The sequence below is a fragment of the Gavialis gangeticus genome, unplaced genomic scaffold, assembly GCF_001723915.1.
Source record: "Gavialis gangeticus isolate Ggan-Ray unplaced genomic scaffold, GavGan_comp1, whole genome shotgun sequence".
Taxonomy (NCBI): Eukaryota; Metazoa; Chordata; order Crocodylia; family Gavialidae; genus Gavialis; species Gavialis gangeticus.
The window spans coordinates 36,252,052-36,261,146 of NW_017729000.1; the positions used below are offsets into that span (position 1 = coordinate 36,252,052).

The 9,095-nt window shown below is 39.2% G+C and overlaps 1 protein-coding gene and 1 long non-coding RNA gene across 5 annotated transcripts in view; both read right to left on the reverse strand.

The window, feature by feature from the left end:
- Positions 1-7,692, reverse strand: part of LOC109290129 — a 13,796-nt gene extending 6,104 nt beyond the window's left edge. The window contains exon 1 of the long non-coding RNA XR_002095534.1: positions 5,812-7,692. This is a non-coding gene — a long non-coding RNA (uncharacterized LOC109290129). The remainder of the gene's footprint in view (positions 1-5,811) is intronic.
- Positions 1-9,095, reverse strand: part of SLIT3 (slit guidance ligand 3) — a 1,179,950-nt gene that overhangs the window by 481,288 nt on the left and 689,567 nt on the right. The window lies entirely within an intron of this gene.

Genomic DNA, 9,095 nt, shown 5'->3' on the forward strand with positions numbered 1-9,095 from the left:
CAGGCAGTGTCTTAGATGGACTCAGCTGGCCCGACATTTGTCTAGATAAGGTGCTTAAATGGAGGTTTTATCTAACAGCTGATCAACTCAACTTTAGATCACAGCACTAAAAAGTTTTGCTGAAGTGGGTGATCTATATGGATGCTGCACAGCCAGGTTTAACTAACATGCTGCTGCTTCTAGTAAACAGTGTGGGTTTTTTTTGTTTTTTGGTTTGTTTGGTTTTTTGGGAGTGAGTTGGGCAGGGCTAGGGCTGGAGCTGCTGGCCAGCTGGGCCAGTGTGGGGCTTGGGGCCTGGGGCCAGAATGTGTGGTTGCAGGGCCATGGAGGGGAGCAGGACAGAGCCATGGGTGGCTCATTCAGGGGATGAGGGGGGTGGGACTAGCTCCCTGGCACTGTGCACACTTCCGGGGGTGAGGCAAAAGGGGCATGTGCCCCCAAGATTTGTGTACAGGGCCGGGGCAGTGGTAGGGGTCTGGGCGGGGGCAGGGGCTGGGGCAGGAGCAGGCTGCCCACTGCAGGCTCAGGCTCCCCACCCTGCTACCTTCCCTGCAAGATCTCTGTAGCTCAGCAGGTGGGATCCAGCATGGCAGGACAGAGAGGGGCTGGGCAGGGAAGCTCCTTACTGCTGCAAGCCCTGTGCCACACTGGTAAAGCACTGAGGGCAAAGCACCTGGCAGCAGTGGAGGTGGCAGTGCATAGTTGCACCCCTCACTGCTGCCAGGCAGGCAGGAGACACCTTGCCATGCTGGCATGGAGCTCCCAGTGGCAGCAATGAGGTTTCCCACCCGGCTCCGCTCTGCCTTGCATGCTGGGTCCTGCCCACTGGGCTGTGGAGGCCTCAAGGGGAGGGCAGCAGTGCAGGGAGTCGAAGCCCATAGTGGGCAGCTCACACCTGCCCCCATCCCCCCATGGGCTCCGCTCCAACCATGCTGCTCATGGGACAGGGGGAGCTATGCTCCATGCTCTGCTGCAGCAGCTGCTGCCTCCCAAAGGTGGCAGTAGAGGCTCGGGTGCTGCTGGGGGGGGCAAGGGGCTGTGGACCTGGGACTGGACTGGCCATGTAGCCCTGGCAGTTGGGAGCCCCCTCCGGCAGGGCTGGGGGTTGAGGGGGCTGTGGATGGGAAGTGAGGGGCACCAGGAGGGTTGGGAGGCTGTGGGTGGGGAATGAGGGGCAGCAGTAGGGCTGTGGGGCTGTGGGTGGGGAGTGAGGTGCCTAGACCTGCATCCTGGTGAGCAAAGGGGGCAGGGGGAGCTCTGATTTTCTATGGTAAAATACCAAAAATCAAATACCAAAATGTATAGATACTTCGAATTTATTATAGTGATTGAGGCACTGGTAGGCTTGTAAATTGCTTTAAGATTGTAAATATATCATTAACACATGTTCAATTGATACCTATAATGATATTTCATTTTAATCATGGTTTTTGGAGGGTTCTAATCCGAGAACTTGCGATTTTTATCAGAGAATTTGCTATTTTTAAACAGAGAAAACCAGGACCCCTGGATATGACTATAGTAGACTGAAACGAGTTATCCTTCTGGGAATGGAAAAGGTTGATAAAAAATGTTCTGTGTACCTCTTCTCTAATCTTACGACTGGTTTTGCTTGTTAACATTTTCAGTCTTCTCCATGTCTCGCACTGTGCCAGCTGTTGCCATGCATCCATTTGCCGCAATGCGGCATTGCCTGCTATGACTGAGGTAACCTGAGTGAGGCTAATCATCCCCCATATGACACTGCCAACTACTCTATGAGCCTGAGAATATCAATGAGCTGGAGGTGGGGTCCAAGCTAGTACTCCATTAAAGACATGTCTACTCTGCAGTAAGAGGTATGACATTAACATGTATAGACCTTCCTTTTCTAGTGTTAACCTAGGTATCTTGCATACCCAAAGCTAACGAGGTAGTCACAGGGCACATCTACATAAGACACTTAATGTATAGTAGACTAACTCTACTGCACATTAGCGCATCATGGCAAAAACTGTGCTAATGTACTAATGCACAGTTTCACAAAAAGTCCATGTGCCTCTGCTACTGCACATTAGCATTGGCTATTGCGCATTTATGTAGTACCTCATATTAGCGGTACTAAACATAATGCACAGAAGCAAAGGCACATTAATGCACATGCAGACATGCCCACAACCACAGGTTTCTGTGTAGCAGGCATTACAAGCTTGTCTTGGATTCTGGGTATGTAATATAGGTGACTAACTTTTACTAAAGCCTGTTCTGTCTTAGATTCTCATTTCTTCACATCATTGCTTGTCTACCCAGCCACATCCTGAAGCTGAAAGAGGAGTTATTTGGAGGGAGCCCATAACTCTACTTGCAATTATCCCTCCACGCTAAAGAGAAGGTTTGCTTTCCACAGCTACCCACTATGACCTACATGCCTACACTTGGGAAGATGTACCTTAAGAAGCAAACAACAAAATAATTAATAGATATGACAGATGTAGGAAAACCATATTAAACTTTTAGCTGTTTTGTTTTAAGGGACTCAGAAGGAGAAAAAAACACAGGCTCTTTAATGAAGGAATGTCACCTGTATTGCCAGAAAAGACAGAATATTTTCCCTTTACAGTGTTTTATATTCTAATGTAGTATTTATACCCTATATGAAAAATTGTATTTATTATCCATTTGTACAAATTATAGGGGCAAAGATGAAACCCCATGCTGCAAACTTAGAAGTTGTATGTTCAAATAAATCTCATTAGAAGTTATTTATATAGGAGGCAAAGCTATTTTAAGATGGCAAAGCCCACCTCTTGTATATATGCTATCCCCATCCTTTTGGCTGAACATGCAAAAGAGTCTGTGCTTCAACAATAAACCAAAAATATGCATTTTTTTCTAGCAATGACAAATTGGATCTAACCTAGAAAGGAAAAATTTAAAAAACATGCTACAGGTTTTAAAATCCTATATACCTGCAAAATTTCTCCAAGCTGTTAATTTTTCAAAAAAGATCATAGCCATAAGGCTTCTTTAAGTCAATAATTGTACATACAAGTTACATTCATCCACTACCATGCAATATAACCATGAGGCCAACATAGTTTGAATGTCAAATACTCACAGTGTTCCATTCGCAATCAGTCCATAGAGTAAAAACATTTCAAAACAAAATTCGAAACAACTTGAAGTAATCATTATCTGCCTGTGAATATTGTGCAAATGTGAAAAGCTTCTAAAGAAAACTGTATCAATTATTCCCTACAAATTATACAGTCATTTGCACGTACACATGCACAACAGGATACAATCTCCATTGTACCTTCCCATTGTATCTTGTATTAGTTCAAGTACCTCACCTGGTTTCAAGCACCATGACAGTAGAAGAGAGATGGTCTCTGAGATATAATGAACCCAAGTCTTATAGAAGTTTACAGACCAACCCAGCTAGAATAACATAGAAGAGCCAATAGGAAGCTTGCATCAGTCAAGAACTGAAGAAAGAAGCACTCCCCTCCCCCTGACCCCGCCCAGCAATCAGACAACCTCATTCTGCACCAACTGGAGCTTCTGAGTGGTCTTCAAGGGTAGTCTTGTGTATGCTGCATTGCGGCAGTCCATTGATTATGGTGGTCAAGTCCAAATCTGAGGTAAATCGCCACAAGCACCTCCCCAGAAAAGAAACGGAAACGGGCACTATTGGTGTCTGATATGAGCTTGGATTCCAGAACCAGAAAGTGTAAAAGCAATTTGAAACTATGAACCTTTATAACAAAGTCCTTCTTCATTATATTCTAGATTCTTCTAGCAACCCACCCACCTCACCTGTGTTGAGTTTGATCTTTCTTGCTTTTATTGGAATCTTAATATCTGCCAGATTTGCAAACACAATAGTTATATCACAGCCTCTACATTCGATGAAAATGAGATGAAGGTATGAGGTTTCTGAATTTTTTTAAGGCCTCATAAGCGAAAAACAGCCTTGTAAAGCCTCACTTCACTAGTCCCTTGGGACAAATTAGAAATTGCCTAAATCCACCCTTTGAGATCTCTGTGACTGAGAAGAATAGAATTATTTAAAAGCAATACAACCTATCCTAAGGTTTATGTTTGATCTAACAAAAGCTCAAAGTCAAGGGTTTCTATGGAAATGAAAAAGTCAACAGCATCGATATTAGTACATAACTTATACAGTATATAACAGATAAAATTTCGCTAATATGTATGTTAGCTCCTTAATAGTATGCATTTCTAATACTTCAATAAGCTCAGTCTATAAAATGTTTTTAAAGGTTTAGCACTCAGTTATTTTGAAATCAAGGGTCATACTTCCTTTTTTAATAAATGCTCTTTTACTTTACCTTTTAATAATGAAATTGCACGTTAAGCAAAGAAAGTTTGACTTACAAAGATCATTGCTGCCTTTATTAAAAATGTAACTTTAGTATTTTCTGTTTTGTATTGAATCACAACCTAAGATTGTTTGTGTCATAAGACCTCAGTTCCTTTCAATCACATCTCATGTACCTCGATTCATTATATAGATATATCTTTAGATATATTTATACTACACACAGTCATAAATAAACAAAATTAAACCCCAGAAGATCTGTGATTATGCCTGCTTTTAGATTAAAAGCAGCCTCTAATTCTGTATATACAATTTTAAACCAATCTCAGAATTATAGATGTCATTTTTTATGTGAGCACAATTTGTTCATAAAAATGAAGATTAAATATCTACATTCTATCATTTTAAATGCAAAATGTTTGTCAATCTGGAATTTTTGGAAAATTCTAAATATAAAACATCAAACAGACATTCTGAATCCTAGCAATTTAAGTTGAAAAATAAATATTTAATATGGTGCACAGGGAATGGTTAATTAACAACACAGATATGGAGAATCAGCCAAGGTACATTTTTTTCCTACCATATTGAAAAATTTCCTTTTAATTTTGAAGGAAATGGAGTTATTTTGTGCCTTAGGCTTAGAGCCCTCAAAGAATCTGCCCCCCCCCAGTAGCTCTCTTTCTTTCGTTATGCTGGAGATCCAGCTCTGCATCTGTTAGACACAGGTGCATCCGCATAGCACAGGGATAGGGCAGTCTCTAAGAAAAACAGTTCTAAAGCCATCTAGAGCTTCATAGGTCATGACCAAATCCTTAAGCTCCACCTGAAGACCTAAGGTAAGTCTGTACAGTTCCAGGAGTATGGGTGTCATGTTTTTCCCATTCAGTAAGCAACATGCCCCACTCATGAGGCAAGTGTCACTACTTTGTGAATCAGTTTTTTTCTGAATAGTAACATATTGAAATAACACACTGAAATAATTTAATCTTAAAGTATCAATGGCCTGAGTAGTCATGGCAAGATTAGCATCTGAAAAAAGCATGTAGTCTTCTAGCCAAGCAAGCGAAAGACAACTGACTGCACAAATCACCCCCAAATTATAGATCCTGATAACACATGGTCAATTAACTTACACAGTCCAAAAGGCTGATATTACATTTATAAGATATATTCAGTCCAATACACTGTTGTCATCTAAATCTTGCCTAGGTTGAGTTTCACCTAGCTCACTTTCACCACAGCCACGTCTTAACTTGTTTTAGCTAAGATGTTGAGCTGCATCATTTGAGTTGGGTGAGTTAAAGATACACAGTTGGGTGTCAACAGAGGTACACTGTTGATTTCCTTAAGATCAGCCGTCAAAGCTAAATGTTCACCTTAAATTGCCTATAGTTCTGATAGCAATACTACATTAGTCACAGGGGAGGAAGATCAAGCAAGGCAGTCATGAAACAAATACTGCATGCAAGTAAAACAATTCATACCATGGGAAAGCAGGTTGGCAGAGATCCCTATGTCTTACTGGAGACTTGACCTGTAAGCTTCTTAGTACAATATGTACAACACCAAAAGAGAGTTTGTGTTCTGACAGATAACAAAATGTATGTGTGTGTTAATGATTTACAGAAGTAATAGTTCCAAAAGGGTACTGCTCTTGTCCTGATGAGTTCTGCAGTCTTAAGAGCTTCTGAGTACTGTTAAAAGGGAAAGGGGGAAAGGAATGTGGGACGAGCAGAATGAGCACAGCACTCAAATGCTAAATGCTTTAGCAAGTGAAAACAATCCTCTGTAAATAAGTGATATATGTATGATAACATTTATGTCCAATGGAAATGTTAATCAATATAATTTGCTGTGAATGGCTGGAATACTGCAGGAGAAAGAAAACTACTACTTGTAATAAACATATTTATGCAAATGTACTGATTCCCACCAAAAAGCGATTACCATTTCATCCTTAATAGGCACTGAGGGTTTTCACTAAGACCCTCTCTTCCCTCTTTTTATTTTGTCTTTGCCTGTTGTTGATACAAAACCTGTCACCTTTTGCCATCTGGATAGTGTCCCTGCTGCTATGCTATACTTTGAATGTCATATTTTGCAATTTTTATAGAAGCAAGATTCTCTCCAATTCCATCTCTAGATTGCGAACAATGATACCAGATCTCTCAATGACAATTTCAGCAAATAAAAACATTTCTTATCAAACAAGCATTAAAACATTCTACCTGCCCACTACACGTATCATTCTTCATTTTCAATTTATAAAGCCTATCATTCTCACACACAGAATTTCAGCTTCTATCAAGGTCTTTGAGCTTTCTAAAAGTCCTCCAGAGCACAGGTTTACAAGACATTTCTTGGACTCATCTTATCTCATATTTGATTATAATGGAATGTGGAATAACAGCAATCATGCTCTCAAGGCATATTGCTTCCCTCCTCATCATCGAGACCAAACTGAGATAGGAACTGATAAAGGAAAAAATGACTGGTCATTCTCATAATACTTATCACTGGAGTTGGTCCAGATAGCTAATGAAGTAGAGAAAAGTGGAGGTAGCCATCTGTCCAGTGATACCTCTATGCATGGAGGCAGAGATACTTCACTATAGCCAAGCCTACCTTTATGCCTTCCCTGGCATAATTTGACCATCCTTTGAGACTAGCTCCCATGTGCTGATCCTGGGGGGAAAAATGCCTAGTACTTCTGTCAGAAAAGGTATAACTAGCATTCTACATTGTTTTGGATTACACAGAACAGAATTATACAAAGCCATACTATCCATTATGATTATCCAGACCAGGCTGCTAGTTTTTTGTTTTTATCACATGTATTTGGTATTAATATTATTATCCATTAACAAAATCATAGAAATATTTGTAACCCAGATTCAGTATGAACCTAAATTTGCTATTTTTTGTTTACTTGAGCTAAAATGCACATTCACTTAAATAAAGCAGAGGATAATTCTTTTACTTCTACTACACAAAAGTATGCATGACTAAAACGAAGAGGTATACACAGAATTCTTGTGAAATTTAATTCCTACTGTATCCTGGTTTCAAATTTAATCTTGATTGCCTGAACTGATCACAATTTAGAGCAAGGAATCATATTCTTGTGGCATTTTCAAGCTTTCATTAAGCAATGACATCTCATATATTTAGAATTATGTCATGACTAGCTCTGCCTCTCAAGGTAGTAGAACCAAATAAAATGTTTCCATCTACTTCAGACCCACCTGTGAAAAATATTATGTAAATAAATAAAACTGACTTTATACATAATGGAGTAAGACAGTAAATAGAAGAAAACTAGAGGAAAAGTTAAATCCTCATTCATGCTAATAAAAATGTCCAAAACTTTGCTCAGCTGAAAAAAACAACAACACACCATGTATTGTATTCAAGAGTTCACTGTCATAAGTTATTGCAGAACACTGTCTTACTTTGCATGGCAAAGTATTTCCAATGGTAATTAGCAACGAAAGGTAAAGACACCAGTTTTATCATAATCCATGGCAACAGAAATGTATAGAAGAAAAAATCTAAGGATCTAAGGTATATGATGGGAATCACATTGCACTTCTGAAACTTTCACTGACTGTCAATGGATGTTTACATAAAGGTCAAGGGAACTGCACAATCCAAATATAGGCTGGTTTTGTAGATTACAACGTGTTCATCAGAATATAAGCTTCTATTGAAAGGAAATTTAACAGAAAAGTCATGTACATTAGTTGCACTATAGTGTATCTGTGTATTTTAGTCCATATTATGGATTTCATTTGCGATAGAAGGAAGACAAGTTCAAATTAAACATTTTTCAACATGGCCTTTGGCAGTTGAAGGGCTAAAGCATTTTCATTTAGGATCTAGAAAACATTTTGCTAGTTTGTTTTTAGATTAACATACTTTTTACAAATTGGCAGACTACAACAACTGAAGTATTTACTTGAGCTTTTGGTGCTCATTTCACTAGGGTTAGATTTATGTTTGCTTTACACTAGAACTGCTGTAACTATGGTTTTCAACATTATTTGTGAATTTACTATGAACACACTAGAAATGGCTATGCTTTATATATATCTCTATATTGTTTGTAGCAGCAGACTCTTCAGTTATAAAGTAATATCCAATATCTTCAACAAGATAATTCACACAAGTAGAACTACTCATAGGAAGATGGCATTTTCAGCCTTTATGCCTATTTGGACAGTCTGAAACACAGCTGGAAAAACCAGGATGAGAAGCAGGATATTACTGTGAATCAATAAATTAGTGAATATCATTGTTTATAACGTATTAAGAACAAAAAATATTGTTAGTGGTGCAAAGAAAAGTAGATACTTTTGGAATGACATTTCTAGGTATTCTTTCAGGAAAATTCTTGGTATGAGGTCATTCTGTTTCTTTCCACCTTTGAAAACTTCAGTTATTAAAATTCCAAGCTTAAATTTCAGAAAGCTTTTCAGGAAATGTTATAAATGAGGATGAATGAACAAAAAATGCCCTGCCACCCCCAACCAGCTTCAAAAAAATTAAACCCTCCAACGCCAGTTTTTTACAACCATTTGGAATTAATCCTGCCCTGCCCACACTAGACAGTACAACCATGCTGTCAGTTTTCAAGACTGGAACATGTAAACGGTTTCAGCATAGGAAATTTCCTTGTATAGGTTCAAATTCCTAAAGCGCAAAGGCTAAACAAACCAAAAAGCAATCACTTCTTCTCCATGTCTTTTTTTGAAGCAATCATCCTAAA